Below are 19,602 nucleotides of genomic sequence, written 5' to 3' on the forward strand. Positions count from 1 at the left end.
ATATATATATATATATATATATATATATATATATATATATATATATATATATATATATATATATATATATATTCAAAACATCAGCATTTAGAGTCAAAATTACGATTTAGATTCACAAGAAAAGTCAGTTTCTAAACTAAATCTGCCCAGATATCAAGCCTTACTTGGGAAATCCTGTGTGATTTCAGTAGGTTTGTCCGTTGGAATTCCTGTTGCATTGAGCGGTCAGGAGAAACGGTCTGGATGGTTCCTTGTCTTACGCTCGTCAGCGGAAAGACGCGTCTCTGCTTTATTCTTCGGATCCAGCGGTGGGGAAGAATGCAGATAGTCAACGTTGAATGAAAAAGAGGGAGAAGGGAAACTGGTCGCCTTTCCGTTTTTCAAAATAAATTCACTGTTGCTTTACAGTGAAACTGAACCGGTTGATATAAGTATACTATGAGACTTGAACAAAGCTAAGTTAATCTTACTCTACCGTGGCCAAATGGCGAGGTTAGAAAAACGTGGTCTCTTTATTCTCAGTCCAAATGGAGAGAAAAACTCCTTCAATACGTGCACAGTACAGATGTCCCTTTAGAGCCAGGCAGAGCTTAGCACAGAGAGGGCGAAATTCATTTGTCCGCGGGTTTTGTTGACGAGATGACGTCATCGGTCGTAGGCCACTCGACCAATGGCGTTTAAGCCTGGGTCCATGGGCGGGACTTCGCATCCAGTTGTGAATTTGTGAAGGACCTTGGGAAACTGAGTTCAATGTCTCTCCTTTTGACCATAGAACAAAGGGCCATGCGGTCTCTGCTGCCATTTTAAGTGGGCCGAGGCCCTACAACACCGAGGACGGCAGCAAAGTATTTACATGTCCAAAATAGGCACTCTCCTTCATAAATACATTAGAGTGAGTAAGCCATTTGATGTTTCTTATATTAGTGGACTGACTCGCTGTTCAGTGACTCGATTGTCTGAGGAAGCTGGGTGCCATTTTTGTTTATTTTTGCATCTAGCGGCTGGAGTTTGTTTTGTGGAATGACACTTCCTTCAAGAAACTTTTGCATTGACATAAGATCGTTTTTTGCACTGAAGTTCCCAGCCAGATTGAGAATGGACACTATGGATGACTGCAAAATATCTACATGCTCACATAAAGGACATCTTTTACAAAGCTGATGGGCTGAGTAAGTCATGGTGTAATTCTTTTATTTTATTTTTAAACAAAACAAACAAAAAATGTTTGAGTTTGGTTCTTGATCATCCGAGGAACCAGGATGCTTGTTTTGTTTCTTTTTGTGCTGGTTCCGCCTAGCAGCTGGAGCTTGTTTTGTGGAGTATTTTTAAGGAACCTTGGAATGATTATGTCATCTGCTGCACTCATAACAGCCCGCTCACTAAACAATTGTTTGTCTGTATGAGAAAACTATACGGCTTTATATCAGCTGGAATTTGTTTTGTGGAGGAACACACCTTCGAGACAGTTCTGTGAATGAATCTACATGTTCTTTGTGTTTACTCTGCCTGTTGGCTGGGGTTTGTTTTACAAAGTATTTTCTGCTATGTAATTTTGCCTCATAATATTTGTGCAGAAGCACCAGACTTGAGCAATCCGATGGCAAAGTTGTCGCGGGGGCTCTCGTAGGCTTACATGGACCTTTTGAGTTTAGAGGGATGGACGCCAGTTGGCACTGTCGTGCGCAGGGTTAATGCACATGTTTTTCTTTTTTCTGTTTGTTTTGTTTGGGGGGAAGTTTGGGGTTTGATTGTTGCAGTAATGGGGAATGTGGTCTGTATAATCTTGTTTTTGACAAACACTTTTTTTTTATTATATCAATATTTCAAACGTTAATATGAGTGGATTATCTCTCTCCACATGGAATCTGAATGGGTTGGGGCACCCCATAAAAAGAAGGAAGGTTATTTCTTTTCTTAAACGTAAGAAATATGATACAGTGTTTCTTCAAGAAACGTATCTTTCCCCGCAGGAAGCTGAAAAATTTGGGAAGATATGGGGTGGGCATGTTTTCTTTAGTGCTGGCTCAAGTAAAAGCAGGGGAGTCATTATACTGATAAATAAACATCTACAATTCAAATGTCTCAAACAGAGTAAAGATAAATTAGGAAGAGTCATTATTGTTTTAGGAGAAATTCAGGGGCAAAGGTTGATTTTGGCTAATATTTACGCACCTAATGCTGATGATCAGGGCTTTTTTATAAATCTTGAAGGGATGTTGCAGGCCGCTGGCACCCCTCATGATATAATATTGGGAGAAGACTTTAATCTTTTGATGGATTCAGTCCTTGATCATAGTGAAGCAAAAGTTTGTAAGCCCTATAGAGCAACAGTGACGCTTCACAGGATGTGTAAAAATCTTGGTCTTGCAGATATTTGGAGACTTTTGAACCCATCTGGTAGGGACTATACATTTTTTTCTTCAGTCCATAAGATTTATTCTAGAATAGATTTTTTTTTTTTATATCTAAGTCCCTCATTTCATCTGTTGCTGATTGCTCAATTGGAAATATCTTAGTTTCAGATCACACCCTGGTGAGTTTAGAGGTGTTGCCACATCATATAGCTGGCGCTTTAATGTATCCCTTTTGCAAAATCCTGATTTCCAACAAATGTTAAAGACTGAAATCAGTGTTTATATGGAGACCAACTGGTCCTCAGTATCCTCTGTGGGTGTGGCTTGGGAGGCACTTAAGGCAGTTCTTAGGGGCCAGATCATACAGTATGCCTCATTCACCAAAAAATCCAAAGCACAAGAACTCATGGAGTTGGAAGAGAATATTAAAAGTGCAGAGGCAGAGCTGAAGCGCCAAATTTCGTCTGATGGTCTCAGAGAATTGATTTGTTTGAAATACAGATATAATACTATTTTGTCATGGAAGGTGGAGTTCTGGTTATTCAGGGCAAGACAGTCATACTTTGAGTCAGGGGACAAAGCAGGGAAGCTTTTGGCTAGATATATAAAGCAGAGAGAGTCTTTTTCTACCATTCCCTCAGTGAAATCTGTTGGTGGTGAAATTTTTACCTTGGCCATTGATATTAATAATGCTTTTAAAGAATTCTATCTTGATCTTTATAGTTCCACATCTGCTGATGAAGATATTAGACATTTTGTGGAACCATTAGAACTTCCTAAACTGACGACTGAACAAAAAAATTGTCTTGATTCTGAGATAACCTTAGAGGAGATTGACGAGGTAATTAAGGCCCTGCCTAAAGGCAAGGCTCCGGGGCCAGATGCTTTGCCGCTGAATTTTTTAGGTCTTATGCTACAGAATTGGCTCCTCTTTTGTTAGAAGTTTATACGGAATCATTAAAGAATAGAAAGCTTCCGTCAACCATGACACAAGCCCGAATCAGTCTGATTCTTAAAAAGAACAAAGATCCAAGCGAGTGTAAAAGTTACCGTCCAATTTCCCTGATCCAGCTAGATGTAAAAATTTTGGCAAAAATTCTGGCTAACCGATTAAGTAAAGTTATGACATCTCTTATACATATAGATCAGGTGGGGTTTATTCGGGGCCGCAGCTCTTCTGACAACATTAGCCGTCTCATTAATATGATGTGGTCAGTGGCGAATGATCAGACTCCGGTCGCTGCCATCTCACTTGACGCCGAAAAAGTGTTTGATATGGTAGAATGGGATTATCTTTTTAAGATTTTGGAAATATATGGGTTTGAAAATACTTTTATTGGATTGATTAAGTTACTTTATAGACACCCTTTAGCAGCGGTACAAACAAATGGATTAATTTCAGATTATTTTACTCTGGATAGGGGCACTCGGCAGGGTTGCCCTCTTTCCCCATTATTGTTCTGTCTTGCCCTGGAACCATTAGCAGCCACGATAAGAAAGGAGGATGATTTTCCAGGGGTGACGGCGGGAGGTGTGGCGCATAAGCTTTTACTTTACGCAGATGATATTTTATTATTCGTCTCCGACCCCACTAGATCAATGCCTTGCCTCCACAGAATTATTAATTCCTTTTCTAAATTTTCGGGATACAGAGTTAATTGGTCTAAATCCAAAGCTTTAGCTCTGACTGCATACTGCCCAGTAACGGCCTTTCAGCCTGGCGCCTTTCAATGGCCCAAACAGGACATTAAGTATTTGGGCATTTTATTCCCAGCAAAATTATGTGATTTAGTCAGAGTTAATTTTGACCCTTTAATAAAACAAATTTCGAGTGATGTGAGTAGGTGGGCTTCATTACATTTATCGATGATTGGGAAGGTTAATGTTATTAAAATGAATTGTATTCCAAAATTCAACTACCTATGTTGTGGAGCGTGGAAGATTTTTCTCCCCTCTCTATTAGAAAACTCTCGAAGTCAGGAATTCCAGGTGTCAAATGTTAGAGTTTATTGAACATACCAACAAACCCGAGATGTCAGCTGAGATCTGACTGTCTCGGTCAAAACCCTCCTGTTTTATGCAGTTTGATATCTAGCATTTATGTTTTTATGACTTCTTTTTATGACATTTTTATAACTTCTTTTCAGTGGTGGGAACCTGGTTTTAATTAAATTATTTTATCATGAAAGTATGCATTGCTGTGCTCTCCCAGAGTTTTCTCATGTATTGGTACCATTATTCTCTGCTTCAGCCAAGGACACAGAGGAATTCTTGCAGCATCAGCATATTCAGTGTCCTCAGATGCCCTCTTCTAGGTCACACAAAGTCCACACTTCTAGTAACCTCATATGCCCTCTCCTGAGTCACACACAAAGCCCAAGCTATTCTATATTAGTACATTTCTACATTTGATATATAAAAATCTACTATATATTCCCTCCTTTGAGACTTGAGAAAGTCTCACCTTCTATTGCCCTTTCCCAGAGTGCAACCTCACAAGCCAGGCTCCATTATTTCTTTCAAGTGATCAATAAAAAGTCACACATTCCTCTAACAAATACCTGCACTTATGGAACTGCACTCCGGAGAAGCAACGAGACCAAATATCTCCTCTCATATTTGACTAGAAGGAAGTAAAAGATCTCATTGCTCCCTAGCTAAGTTCTTTTCTGGAGGGTAACAATAATCAAAAAGCATGTGCATGCAAAGGTGGCCTTGCGTTATGTAGAGTACACAGTGATTAGACTTATTTCAGTAGGTTAACATACTATAGTGATTAGACAATATATATATCAGTAGATCATTCAGCATATGATACGTCCCACGGTGCCAGAGGAACTCACAGACATTTTCGGTTGCCTGGAGTGCTATCTGGTGGTGTTGGAGCAGACAATGGGTTTTTAAACCACCAATAGAGTCATTTTTGCTCTTGCTGCTAAGCACTGAGGTGCTCGTCGATACTTTCTGGACCTCCAGTGGCACTTTCAGTGATTTTTGAGTTCATAAAGGCACATTCTATAGTAATTTACTTGATTATTAGTATCTTCAAAGATGAGTTAAACAAAACATTTATAAGTGCATATAGTGCAGATAATCACAGTAAACCTTCTTTCATTTTAAACTCTGGTTACATTACCTAGTTACATTACCTCATAACATGGATAATTATCTGCTTCAGACATTCATCATTCCCTTTCATTCACATGGTTTGATTAAACAACAAACATCATTTAAAAGAAAATAATCACTTCAGGAAGGGGTATATGCCAAAATAATAAACATAATACCTTCTTACTTCCTGCCTACTCTATCCATTCTAAAGTACTAACTAATTTTATTACAAAAGAAAATACAAGTATACTGACTCCCTTGCTATCCAAAAACAAGAGAAAATTGAAAACAAAGAGTCAAAACAAAAAAGCACCCCTTCCCTACCATTTTATGTCATGCCAGGGGTTTTACTAGAATTCATCCAGCTCATCCAGTCCAGGGCCTATGGTGAGACCTATATCAACTCCAGATGGCTTCACTGACACATTGAGCATCTGCTTAGCTGCAACATTGGCCATCATTGATCTGAGGAGAGGCACAACACAGCAATACAACAAAAATAACAATAGCTACAGCCATTATTATTCCTATTTTAGAGAGCCATTCTCCCCAGGATCCAAATAGATTGTCAAAGCATTTGCCAACATGTTGATCTCTCCCAGCATTGGCAGTCACTTCCTTTTGTAAGTTTTCAACTTTTTCATGGCTAGGGTGAAGGATCCATCAGGAGCTGGTGTTGACTTAATGGTGGAAGCTCTGAGAAGTCGATTGTTTGAAACTCTCCTGGCCCTGATTGAGAAGGCCCTGCCTGCTCTGAGTCTGGGGAGTGGAAGCTGGGAGACCCTGTGTCTGGGGAAGTCGTTGCAGCAGGTGTACCAACACCAAGATACATAGCAGAACTTTCCTCACCCTCCGGTTCTGACCCCACTGGCTGCAGTACATCCTCCTGCAATTTGGTGCTATAAAAAGCTATTGGTTGCTTTCTTCTTCCACTACAGGTCTCCTGCATTAAGACTGCTGATGCAATCATCTCTTCTAATCTGCTAAATATAAATTGAATGGTTTAGTATAGTCTGGGGTTGCTAACACTGGAGCTGTCTGAAGTTCTTACTTCAATGATTCGAAGGCCATCAATGCATCCGTATCCCATGTTAGTCGAGCTCTGAGATTTTGATGCCTTGTCTGTTTTATCAGTGTTCTTAAGGGAGCTGTTTTAATAGCATAATTTTCTATCCAATCAGCATTAAAACCTGTCATGCCCAAAAAAGTCATAATTTGTCCCACTGTTTGTGGTTGGGGTTCTTTTTTTATACCTTCCAATTGGCTTGGTGATATAGCTTTAGTTTTATGCGCAATGATATGTCCTAAGTATTCAACCTGTGGTAGGCAGTATTGAAGTTTCTCTTTTGAGACCTTATGACCTCCATCCGCTAATTTAGTGAGCACTTTAATTGAGTCTTAGTGGCATTGCTCTAATGTTGTTGAACAAATCAACAGATCATCTACATATTATATCAATGTGCTATCCAATCTAAGATCTTCCAAATCAGCTTTCAAAACTTGATTGAACACATGTGGTGAATGTTTAAATCCCTGGGGCATTCTGGTGGATGTATATTGTTTACCTCGATAGGTAAATGCAAAAAGGTGTCTGCTTTCCTCTGCTAGAGGGATGCTGAAAAAAGCAGAGCACAGGTCAATAACAGTAAAATAATTGGCAGCAGGTGGAACATTAGTCAACAGCGTATGTGGATTTGGAACTTCTGCAGGCCAGTCTTCCGTTACCTCATTAACTGCTCTCAAATCATGCACTAAGCGCCATTTTGATTTATCTGCCTTAGCAACTGGCAGTATGGGCAAGTTGCAATGACTTACTGTTTCAATTAACACCCCTGCCTTATTCAATCCCTCAATTGTCATTTCAGTTCCCTCTACAGCTTCCTGTTTTAACCGATATTGTTGTTTTCTTGGTAGTTTTACTCCTGGTTTAAGTTTAGTTCTAATTGGATTTGCAGATTTTACTAAACCTACGTCTGTATCATGCTGAGACCATAGTTAAACAGGCACATGTTTTTCCATTTCTGACATTAGTTCAACTGTTTTTTTAATCTAGTTTTTCTTTTTCATTAGTAGTCACCACAACCCTTGGAATACCTTCCATAGCAGTGTAACACAGAATTTTTAAGCATGTTTTATCTGCTGATTCAAAGATTAAAGGATTATCTGTTGCTTCCCACTTTTTCTTTTCTGCTCTTTTCATCATTGGTCCTAGATCTTTTGCCTGACTGCCCTTTCTCACATATGAGGTCATAAGGAGGTGGTCTCTCTGTTTTTTCACTTTTATCATCTACTGGTCTTTTTACCTGTCTTTCAGCTTTTATTAATTTTATCCCATGATTTTTAAACAGCTGCAATACTTCTTGTTCTTTTTCTCTTTTATCTCCCTTTTCTTGTTCTTGTTTTTGGCTTTGTAATTTTTAATCAATGCTTCCATTTCCCTACACATAGCCACATGAAATGTTCCCTCTGCTGGCCATTTTGTGTTTAAGCTCTTTGTTCTTTTTTCCAGTTTATTAGACAGTTCCCTTATGATGTCTCTACATATTGGATACATTGAGCACATCTGTTCTACTGGTGTTGATGTCATTGTTATATTTAACTTTTATTATCACAATGTATTGTATTTTAACGTACCTCTCTAACCCCAGCTCATATCTATCCTTAACTAGTCTTCACCAGGCTTGTCAGACGAGGATCACAAAAAGTATCCGACCCCTGACTTCCCCTGGGCTTGTGCTGGGTTGGGGACTTGTTTCAGTTCCTAAAGTATTTTATTAGTCTTTCTAAGGTATTTCAGAATAGCATGTATTTGTTTTCTGTTTAATGGTTTTACAGGCACTTCCTCTGCTCCTAACCAATGTGAATTGTTCTGCATCCTGATAATGTCTCCTCCTGTTTCCCAAGGTCTCTCACTGTCTGTATCACATCAACTAATTTTCACTTGACACAGAAAGGCCTTACACAGAGAGAAACTGCAAGCTAAGCTGTTTTCCATAGTTTCAGATTGCATCAGACTAAATCAGAATATTAAATCAATAAAAGAATGATTAAATATGTAACACATCATTCATCTCCTCATACATATCTTCATTGGAGGAATCAATTTCCTCCCAATTTGGTCTTTCTGTCCATCTAGGGTAATTGTCATTGCATTGCATTGGTCCATTCACATTGATCAGTGTCATCTGTTTCATTATAGCTCAGATCAAGAACGATTTGATCAATGGTAACACACAACAGAATATTATTCCTCCCACAAGAATTGTTGTTTCAATCATTATACCAATTTTAGCCAGCCATGCACCCCTATTTTACTTAAACAACTCCATTTAGATTGTTATAAACAAACAAGACAAGCAATCTTAATCTTTAGTCACCACCATGTTTTTTCCATTCTTCATTACTATTAAAATGTACACGAGTTCAATAAAAGCATAAGTAAAAGTAATAAATCATCTTCCAATCTAAATTAATTATCATACAAACATTCCCAGGTTTGTTTCATACTTCTTTAATAAGTCAGGCACTCCCTTGTCTGCAATGGCTCTTAAAACATTACCCCAAAACCCAGTCTATAAATAATCTTCTACACAGGGTATGATCCCCTGATGGCACAGTGACAGAATGCTTGGTATTTAACACTGTGATAAGTTGTTTTAGTAAAGCAGTTATTAAAATGCAGTCGGGCTGAGTGGAACTCACAATTTTTTGGGCAGGTCTCTTCTAGACCTCCTTTTTGATGTTCTGACTTAAGAGCATTCATCCACTTCCTTAAACCCATATCAAACTTTCTTGGGCAGGTTTCCAGGGCGGTGATGCCCTGCCTTAGGTTGCCCCCTTTTTTTGCCATTGGAGAGTCTTACCCGTCATTGGGTCATCACCTCTTGCCACTGGTCTCGATACCACTCATTCCTATTGGCCAATCCTTAATAATTTGGTATAAGTAAACAGATATTTTCTTTTCAGAGAGTATCACCTGAGAACCGTCACAGCCAATGGAACCATCTACAACTGCTTAAATATGGAGACAGTTCAAAACATGGTTAAATTCACAAAGCATTATTCAAAATTAACAATCTATTAAAATTGCCCAAATTAAAAGTGAAATAACAATGCTAAAATTGAACTCATTCACAGATCACTAATTTAAATTCTGGTTGTATTTCTGCTACTTTAGCAAACGTTACAAAAGACCATGTATCATGGTGGGGACTAACATCAGAACAAAACAAAATAAAGGTAGCCTCTGTCAAACTTCTAGGAAGCTTAATTTAAAAACATCACCTTAATTCAATAATAGTCTCTCGATTGTTTTAAACCTACATTAAGTGTGTCAGATCAACTTTCGACTTAATCTCTTGTCTTTAGGATAAACCCTTAAATTTAGATTGCCCTCTGAATATATAAAATCTTTAATCATGATGAGGAAAGCTGTTTGAACCTCTCCTCCATATCGCTGTATCTACCACTATTGTCAAATCATATCATATTCCATATAAAAATAAAATAAATATAAAATCAAATAAAACAACTTAGAGATGTGCCTTCAAACTCTGCTCTTGTGTTTCTGTTTCAAGCAGACACTTATCAAACTCAGACCAAGAGTGAGAGATGGGCGGGGGAGAAATTAGGAGGGGGGGACATTCCACTCCCTCACGCTCTTTCTAATCTCATTACAGCTATTCCTTCTTTTTTCATTTTAGTATCTCACAATAATATATTTAAGTTATTCTTCAACAGTGAAAATAGTAATAATAACTCTCTTATGTTTACTTTCTCCCTTTCCTAACTCTCTCAGGAGAAGGAACTTCCATTCTATCTCATAAAATAACATAAATCAAGTTTTTAAACTAACAGAAAAGTAAAAGTTTAAACAGAATAAAGTAGTAAAGAGGCACAATGGAAATTCAAACAAATCTCTTTTCTTGTGCTTTGAAATAATTACTCATTACACTATGTCCTTTTAATTTCTCATGACTCTTTACTTTATATATATATATATATATATATATATATATATATATCCATATATTTTAGCATCATTTAACAATAAGATTTTTCAGTTATTATTCTCTTATACTTATCAGCATTTCTTAACACATTATTCAGTTAAATAGCAGAAACAAAATTCACAGTGCAGAAACTGTATGCCTCTAAAATGATACTTTCATGGATTAATCTCAAAATAGAAATAGTTTACTAGAAAAAGACACTCAATCCTTCTTTGTAGCACCCACTAACCTTTTTTTTTTTTTAAAGTGAGGGTACTCTCTGGAAAATTTGGGGGAGTAACCAATCCAATAGGTGACTAACTTTGCCATCAAATTTGTAATATTTACTCTTCAACTCAATGAATCAGTTTAGATGCTGGATTTAAATTTAGACCCTCAGAACAATTTAGACATGGGCACTGAACCCATCGATGGCAGTCTGGTTGGTCATATAAGACTGAAATCAACTTATCCAGAGAAATTTTAATCCACATTAGAAATGGCAAATCAGCAATGATTACCAGCAGTAATGAGAGCAGGAGGACCAATCAGATAATAGCCCACACCATTTTCAGTCTTCTTTTTCTCCGAATTTTCACCAGCAGTACTAGTAACTTCAATAAATCATCTGGCCCAGCCATCTGCAATGGTGAGAGACTAGTTCCAGAATGAGTTAGTGAAACAATATTCGCATAATGATGACAAAAGAAAGGGTAAAACATAGTTAATATCAAAGACACACAGAATAGACTCATGAATCTGAAATATTAACATTCATAATTGAGGACGTTATGATGTTCATTTTAATTTTAATGTTTCTCCATGGGTTCCACTCGCCACCAATGACCAATTTTCCTTAGCAATATAAATAATTTTTACGATTGTATACATAAAAGATATTTCTTAATTCTTAAAATCAGAACTGCTAGCACGAATAACATTTTTCATTATATGCACTTTTGAAAGAAGAAAATTTCTATTTTATTAGATATCAAAGCATCTGAGCAAAACCGTTTACAACGTTTGCTTAAGTCTTCCTCCTTATTGGAGATTGGAACTTTATTTTCCACTTTATCTGGCATGATTGGTCACAGATCAAACCCAAGGAAAGAGCATCTCAATGTTGGCAAGACTGTCACACATAAACATCAGAAAACCAGGTATTAAGAGCACAACTTCAGCGGGTTGGAACTGCAGAGAACATGAAATGATCCAAATCATTTTTTTAATTTCTTTTCCTTTAATTTTAGTCTCAAAGGCAGCTTCTCAGGGCACTCATGATCAACCAAGGCTTACACTATATATATAAACCAAAAACCAAAAATAAAAGAAAAAGAAATATCTAAACTAAAAGAATCTGCTATCTATCTCTTCTAAATTCGGGGCGCCCCTGTCTGAGTGGAGACACCGAGAGAGACGAGCTTTCCCATTCAAAGTCTGCAAACAATCATTTGCAGCACGGAGTATAACCCCTCCTGCTCAGTCTGCCTACAGAGCAGCGTCTCACTCAATCTCTCCATCAGACAGTCCCTAACAAAATAATAAACTCTACCTATCTTATTTTTGTTGGTTGATCAAGTTTACACCGACAAAGCTGCAAAAAATAAAAAATAATCATGCGTTCTTACATTTAAATATAACTTTACAGTATTTAATTTAATATTGTTCAAAATTTTATTCTCTCATAAACTGGACCAGACAGAATGTAAAACAAACACATGAATGTGAAGTTTTCATATTTAAGGTTTGCCTCTCATACTCAAATTTCAAAACAGATTTTGGTTTTGGAAAGAAATAATTTTTCCCCATTAGTCAGCTTCACCTTTTTTCCTCTTTCCCATTTCTTTAAGATTTTATTAATCAATTTATACACAGTGGATTTCTAGATTTTAGTATTTCCACTGGAGTGTTTGCCATAATTATACCTTATTGTAATGTAACTACACTTATCTTCAATATAACTTTTCTAAGCACAGATATACCACTGGTTCTTTCTCAGTTTAGATAATCTTATATTACGCTTCCTTCATGGCATGAAAGGAACAGCCCAAGGCTGAATCTTATCCAGCCAGCTAAGAGTTAACATTTTGCTTTCACTCACACTTTTACAAACAGTCGCACATCACAGTCACTTCACACACACTTTCAGACACAAATACAAACATTTTCACAAACACAGAAACTTTCACTTTCTTTACAAACATAAGGCCTTTGTAAACACAGAGCTCTCAAAAAATAAAATAAAATCCTAAAACAGAACTATGACTTCAGCCCCTCCCTTCGCTCTCCTTCTCTTAATCATACATTCATTTACTCTCACTGTGGAAGAGAGAAGCTGGTGCTTTTTCTTAACTTTAATTTAGTTTCCTTATTTATAATTGTGTTTCTTTATCTGGATCACACCAACTACAATTTGGATGAAGTCCAGATAATCAACAAAGCCAGTGTCTCAGAATATTTTAATTATTTTCTCAATTTTTATCTTCATTTATAACTATGTATTACTAGGCCTAATAACTCTTATTTGCTTTACAGCACATTTCTCATGAAACTTACATCGACACATATTAGCATCACACACAGCACTACACATTGCAGCCAGCATAAGCAAGCACAATACAGTCAGTCAACATAAACACATCAACTCACGCAGCCTAAACACAACAACAATGCAACTGATTTTGTACACAACTTTAACACAACCAACATATTTGTTTACATCAACTTATTCAACACAAACACGTTTATAATCTTCAGCACATACTTAACCAGATATAATATCCAAATATTGTAACTATCACTATGCCCCTCTTGGGCGACCACACCTCTTGAGCGCCTGCCAGTTTCCCTAAATGCAGTGCCATTTTAAGAACAAGACCAACCATCAATATGGGCTCCTTATCATTTACTGGTGTCACTGCATTCAGCGTTATTCGCAGAATTCAAAACACCCCTCTTCTGGGTGACCTACCAGAGCTGCTCACTTCTGCGCTGCCTAGAAGTGCAGTATCCGTAGGATTTGCATGCCCTTGTGTGACCTACCAGAGCTGCTCACCCCTGCACTGCCTAGAGGTGCAGTATCCGTAGGATTTGCACGCCCTTGCATGACCTAGCAGAGCTGCTCACCCCTGCACTGCCTAGAGGTGCAGTATCCATAGGATTTGCATGCCCTTGCGTGACCTACCAGAGCTGCTCACCCCTGCACTGCCTAGAGGTGCAGTATCCGTAGGATTTGCACACTTCAACTTATTTACAAGACATATTTACATTTGCATGCACAGTTTTTTTTTTAAACCTGGAACCCAGTTCTCTATTTCATCCAATTAATCATTTAATTCAGTTAGAGACCGGAAAGGCCTTTATAGAGTTACCACCCGGGCCAGACCTTGCAACAGACCTCACAAAAACACCATTTAAGCAAAATTTGCTTACCTTAGGTTTTTGGCGCTGGTGAGTTTGTGCAATCAGTGCAAGTAAGCCCTCAGTGGCTCCCCCTGGCCCTGTGCCGGTCCCTTTGTGTTCACCAAATTTATGTTGTGGAGCATGGAAGATTTTTCTCCCATCTCTATAAGAAAACTCTCAAAGTCAGGAGTTCCAGGTGTCAAATGTTAAGAGTTTATTGAACATACCAACAAACCCGAGATGTCAGCTGAGATCTGACTGTCTCGGTCAAAACCCTACTGTTTTATGCAGTTTGTTATCTAGCATTTATATTTTTATCAAATGGATTCTGTTTCCCACCATTATTTCACAGAACCTTTGACCTCTTTTCAATGGTGGGAACCTGGTTTTTAATTAAATTATTTTATCATGAAAGTATGCATTGCTGTGCTCTCCCAGAGTTTTCTCATGTCTTGGTACCATTATTCTCTGCTTCAGCCAAGGACACAGAGCAATTCTTGCAGCATCAGCACATTCAGTGTCCTCAGATGCCCTCTTCTGGGTCACACAAAGTCCAAACTTCTAGTAACCTCATATGCCCTCTCCTGAGTCACACACAAGCCCAGGCTATTCTATATTAGTACATTTCTACATTTGATATATAAAAATCTACTATACCTACTACAATCTCTCCCTGTAGATGTCCCCCTCTCTTATTTTAAGCAATTTGATAGTATAGCGAAGTACTTCATTTGGAATGTAAAGCGTCCCAGGTTACATTTCAACAAGTTACATAGGCCAGTTGACGAAGGTGGGCTAGGCCTACCCAAGATTTTGTTTTATTGTTATGCATTTGGTCTCAGACATTTAGCTCATTGGTCACTTCCACCTGAGAGAGCCCCTCCCTGGTTTGGAATTGAACAGGATTTTAGTTTTTTTGCCCCTATTTTATTATAACAAAGCCTTTCTATTAAACTAATTGGAGAAGTTAAGTCGCACCTGTCATCTCGCATCTGCATGCGCTATGGACAAAAGTGTCAAGAGTGTTTAATTCAGACATTTATTTAAATGTTGCCTTGAGCATATGGCTAAACCCAAAGTTGCGTATTGGTGATTCCCCTTTCTGCTGGTCGGAGTGGATTGTGAGGGGTGTTAATACACTCGGTGACCTATATGAGAGTGGTGGGTTGAGATCGTTTGAAAATTTGGTCCAACATTTCAGGATTCCTAGATCTCAGTTCTTCAGGTACTTACAGCTGCGCCACCTGCTCTGTACTATTTTTGGGAGTAGCATACACCACCCTAAAAGGGCAGATATTCTAGAAGTGGTGATTACTGCTTTTGGAAAAGGTCATGAGGCATCAGTGTATTACTCCCTGTTAATTCAGAGTCTAGGGGATGGAGCTTCAACTTCTCTCAAGAGATTATGGGAGAGAGATTTAAATTTGGTATTGGAGGAGGGAGTGTGGGCTAAGATTCTAAAAATGTCAAGTCTACATTTAGAGATTCAAGAGCCCGTCTGATGCAATTTAAGATTTTGAATCGATTATATTGGACACCCTCTAGATTGTATAGACTTGGTCTTAAAGACACATCCACCTGCTGGTGATGCCAATCAGAAGACGGGGATGGGATGTGTTAAAATACAAGAATTTTGGTTGAAGATTCAGGGATTTACTGTATGTGTGATACACTATATTGCCAAAAGTATTCGCTCATCTGCCTTTAGACGCATATGAACTTAAGTGACATTCCATTCTTAATCCATAGGGTTTAATATGACGTCGGCCCACCCTTTGCAGCTATAACAGCTTCAACTCTTCTGGGAAGGCTTTCCACAAGGTTTAGGAGTGTGTTTATGGGAATTTTTGACCATTCTTCCAGAAGCGCATTTGTGAGGTCAGACACTGATGTTGGACGAGAAGGCCTGGCTCGCAGTCTTCGCTCTAATTCATCCCAGGTGAAGGTGCTCTATCAGGTTGAGGTCAGGACTCTGTGCAGGCCAGTCAAGTTCTTCCACACCAAACTCGCTCATCCATGTCTTTATGGATCTTGCTTTGTGCACTGGTGCACAGTCATGTTGGAACAGGAAGGGGCCATCCCCAAACTCTTCCCACAAAGTTGGGAGCATGGAATTGTCCAAAATCTCTTGGTATGCTGAAGCATTCAGAGTTCCTTTCACTGGAACTAAGGGGCCAAGCCCAGCTCCTGAAAAACAACCCCACACCATAATCCCCCCTCCACCAAACTTCACAGTTGGCACAATGCAGTCAGACAAGTACCGTTCTCCTGGCAACCACCAAACTCAGACTCGTCCATCAGATTGCCAGATGGAGAAGCGTGATTCGTCACTCCAGAGAACGCGTCTCCACTGCTCTAGAGTCCAGTGGCAGCGTGCTTTACACCACTGCATCCGGCGCTTTGCATTGCACTTGGTGATGTATGGCTTGGATGCAGCTGCTCGGCCATGGAAACCCATTCCATGAAGCTCTCTACGCACTGTTCTTGAGCTAATCTGAAGGCCACATGAACTTTGGAGGTCTATAGCGATTGACTCAGCAGAAAATTGGCGACCTCTGCGCACTATGCGCCTCAACATCTGCTGACTCCACTCTGTCATTTTACGTGGCCTGCCACTTCGTGGCTGAGTTGCTGTCATTCCCAATCGCTTCCACTTTGTTATAATAGCACTGGCAGTTGACTGTGGAATATTTAGTAGTGAGGAAATTTCACGACTGGACTTGTTGCACAGGTGGCATCCTATCACAGTACCACGCTGGAATTCACTGAGCTCCTGAGAGCGGCCCATTCTTTCACAAATGTTTGTAGAAGCAGTCTGCATGCCTAGGTGCTTCATTTTATACACCTGGGGCCATGGAAGTGATTGGAACACCTGAATTCAATTATTTGGATGGGTGAGCGAATACTTTTGGCAATATAGTGTATGTTGGACACACGGTTTTCATTTTGCCCCAGACTCTGCATTTTGGGTGATGGGGAGGTCATTAATTTTGGGGATCGCCATTTGAGAGGTTGGGTCCTGGTCGGAGTTATGGTGGCTATGCGAATAATTGTCAGGGGGTGGAAGATGGCTGGGGCACCCTCGTTTCGGGAGTGGTGCGGGGAGATGAGTGAGGTTGCGGCATTTGAGGAGGTGATATATAGAAGGTTGGGAAAGTGGGATTTGTTAATAGGAAGTGGGGTGGATATTTGGATTTTTTGGAGGGTTCTCGGGGAGGGGCAGTGGAGAGGGATTTTTGATTTTTAATTTTTAGTTTGATGTGTATGTGCACTCTTGTTTTTTGAAAGTATATTTTTTTAGCTTGTTTCTAATTTTTTGTTATAATTGTAAGAGACCACTGTAATGCGTGTTTGTAAAATTTATAAAAAATTTATAAAATTGATTCTGTATTTTATGTTGTGTTTATTGGTTTTTGTAGATGGAATCAATAAAAATGTTAATAACAAAAAAATTAATGTTGGGATCCTTGCGAAGCAAATGCAAGAAATCTAGTTTCCCACAACCTGGCACTGCACAACGTCTTGACACCTTCGTGGCCATAGTGACACCTCCTGTTGCTCCAAAAATAATCTCGCCACTCTACTCTAACCGCAAGAATCCTCAACCGCAGGCCTAAGCAGTGTCGACGATAAAGTAGGCATTGATCTGTTTATGCAGAGGCTGGCCTGTGCTGTTGTAATACCTCACTATGAGAAAAGCAAGGAAGAAAAAAGCCCAGAAGGGGGGGGGAAGCCAGAGCACAATTTATAATCCTGTCTCATCCATTTCTTGACCATGTGAACAGAACCAGACCTGATACATTTAAACTGACCAATCAGCAGGCCACCTTTAACCCCCACTGTACCAGAGTTGTGACCATTTGCAAACCCCCAATATACAGTACAAACACCTTAGCCAATAAGCTGATGGATCATTATCAGCACCCTCTGGAATGCAAGAGATCTGTTTTCACAAGGAAATGGGGTTGTAACACAGAAATGAATTTCTATAATTTTCAGCATTACAGTGACCAATCACAATGCAACGCCTTTGACAGTTTTTAATTTAATTGCTTCAGAAGACTTGGAACATAGTTTCACAGAAAAAATACAATCATACAGGTTTCAAATGACATGAGGGTGAGACAGAATTTTCATTATTAGGTGAACTATCCCTTTTTTTATGCAGACATTAAGACACAATAACATCTTGATTTTTTCTGAATTTTAAAATAAAATTATCTGTACTCTGTTTTTTGATAAAGGAATAATGGCAATGCACATTATGTTATGCATCTCCAACATTGACAAGAACCCATCACAGATTTACACTGCCCCAGAGTGAAAAGCAAGCACATGAAAGCAAATAATGGATACTAAAATCCAACACTTTCCCTAACTTGACATTGTCATGCCCTGTCTGAAGTTGTAAATCTAAAGCACTGGCCACCCACGACAATAAATGGAAGAGAGGTGTCTAGTTAAGCTTTATAGAGCAGGGAGAAGGGGTATCATCCACACAGAGGAGCAAACACTGGTCTTCTCTTACCTAGACTTGCACATTAAATCGTGTAAACAGGAAGGCATTTTGAATGTTTTAACATCCAAGCTAAGAGAGTCTAACTTTGGTGTGTTCCTATGGTAGAACGCTTCTTGTGGAAAAACGGCTGGAGGAAAACTGTGGACAGGCATCAAAGTTGTACGCTCTTTCTTGTTCCCCCTGGAGCGGCTGCAGTAAAGCAGACTCAGTGATGGGAATCTTGAAAGAAAACTGTAGTTGTCTCTTTGACACTTTTATATACTGTACATTTATCTTGAATATTGAAGCTTGTTGATAAAATTTGGTGCACAGTAGGTCTTCTGCCCTTAATAAATATTTTATACATAATGTTTGTTTTTTTAGTACTGGATTTTACTGGCTAATTGTTCTATCTTGTATCTTACAAGTTACAACATATAACCATCTTTCAGTTGATCAGAACTGTACTCATGACTTATAACAATAGTTCACCCAAAACAAGTAATCACATCTTTGCAAACCATTTCAGAAATATTACTTTATTTCATCAGTGGAAAACAAAAGAAAATATCTCCCAGAATGTCCAGAGTGCTTTTTTTTATTTTGTATTGGGACGAGGGTTGTCAAGCTAAGTATAAAAGTAGTCTATACTCATCAGCTACTTTCCAAGTCTTATTCCTTAAGGTAGTTTTGTGTAAGGAAAAAACCAAACTGTAAGCTTTCATTTGCTGAATATTTTCCCCTCTGTGGCAGCTCTAAAATTTCATCACACTCCACATATTCAAACTTGGAAAAGTTTGGTTATGAGGCATGAGAGAACTAATGGCGTTCGGCAACTTTGTTTTCAAACCTGGCACAATGCATTCTGATATGCCATGTTTGAATATATGCCAACGCGAATGAGATTTAAGAGCTGCTATGAATAGGAAGATTTTAAGTGAAAAACAATGTACATTAATTTTCTTCAAACAAAGCTATTGTATGGCTTCAGAAGACTTAAGTCATATGGACTACTTTTATCGTCATCTTTAGAGCTTGACAATGTCCATTCCCATTCACTTTCGTTGGAAACATTCACTTTTGTGTTCCACAAAATAAATTCACACAGATTGGGTATGACATGAGGGTGAGAAAATCATGATAGAACGTTCATTTTTGGTGAACTAACCCTTTAATACTTAAATCCAAGAAACAACAAACTTTGACATAATACCGCAGAAAATTCCTGCAAAGTGTGTGAAAGAAG

The 19,602-nt window shown here is 38.6% G+C and overlaps 1 protein-coding gene across 3 annotated transcripts in view; it reads left to right on the top strand.

Moving 5' to 3' along the window:
- Positions 1 to 19,602, top strand: part of LOC127454898 (disheveled-associated activator of morphogenesis 2-like) — a 310,968-nt gene that overhangs the window by 278,784 nt on the left and 12,582 nt on the right. The gene's annotated exons all lie outside the window — the stretch shown is intronic.

Source organism: Myxocyprinus asiaticus, chromosome 17 (assembly GCF_019703515.2).
Source record: "Myxocyprinus asiaticus isolate MX2 ecotype Aquarium Trade chromosome 17, UBuf_Myxa_2, whole genome shotgun sequence".
Lineage (NCBI taxonomy): Eukaryota > Metazoa > Chordata > Actinopteri > Cypriniformes > Catostomidae > Myxocyprinus > Myxocyprinus asiaticus.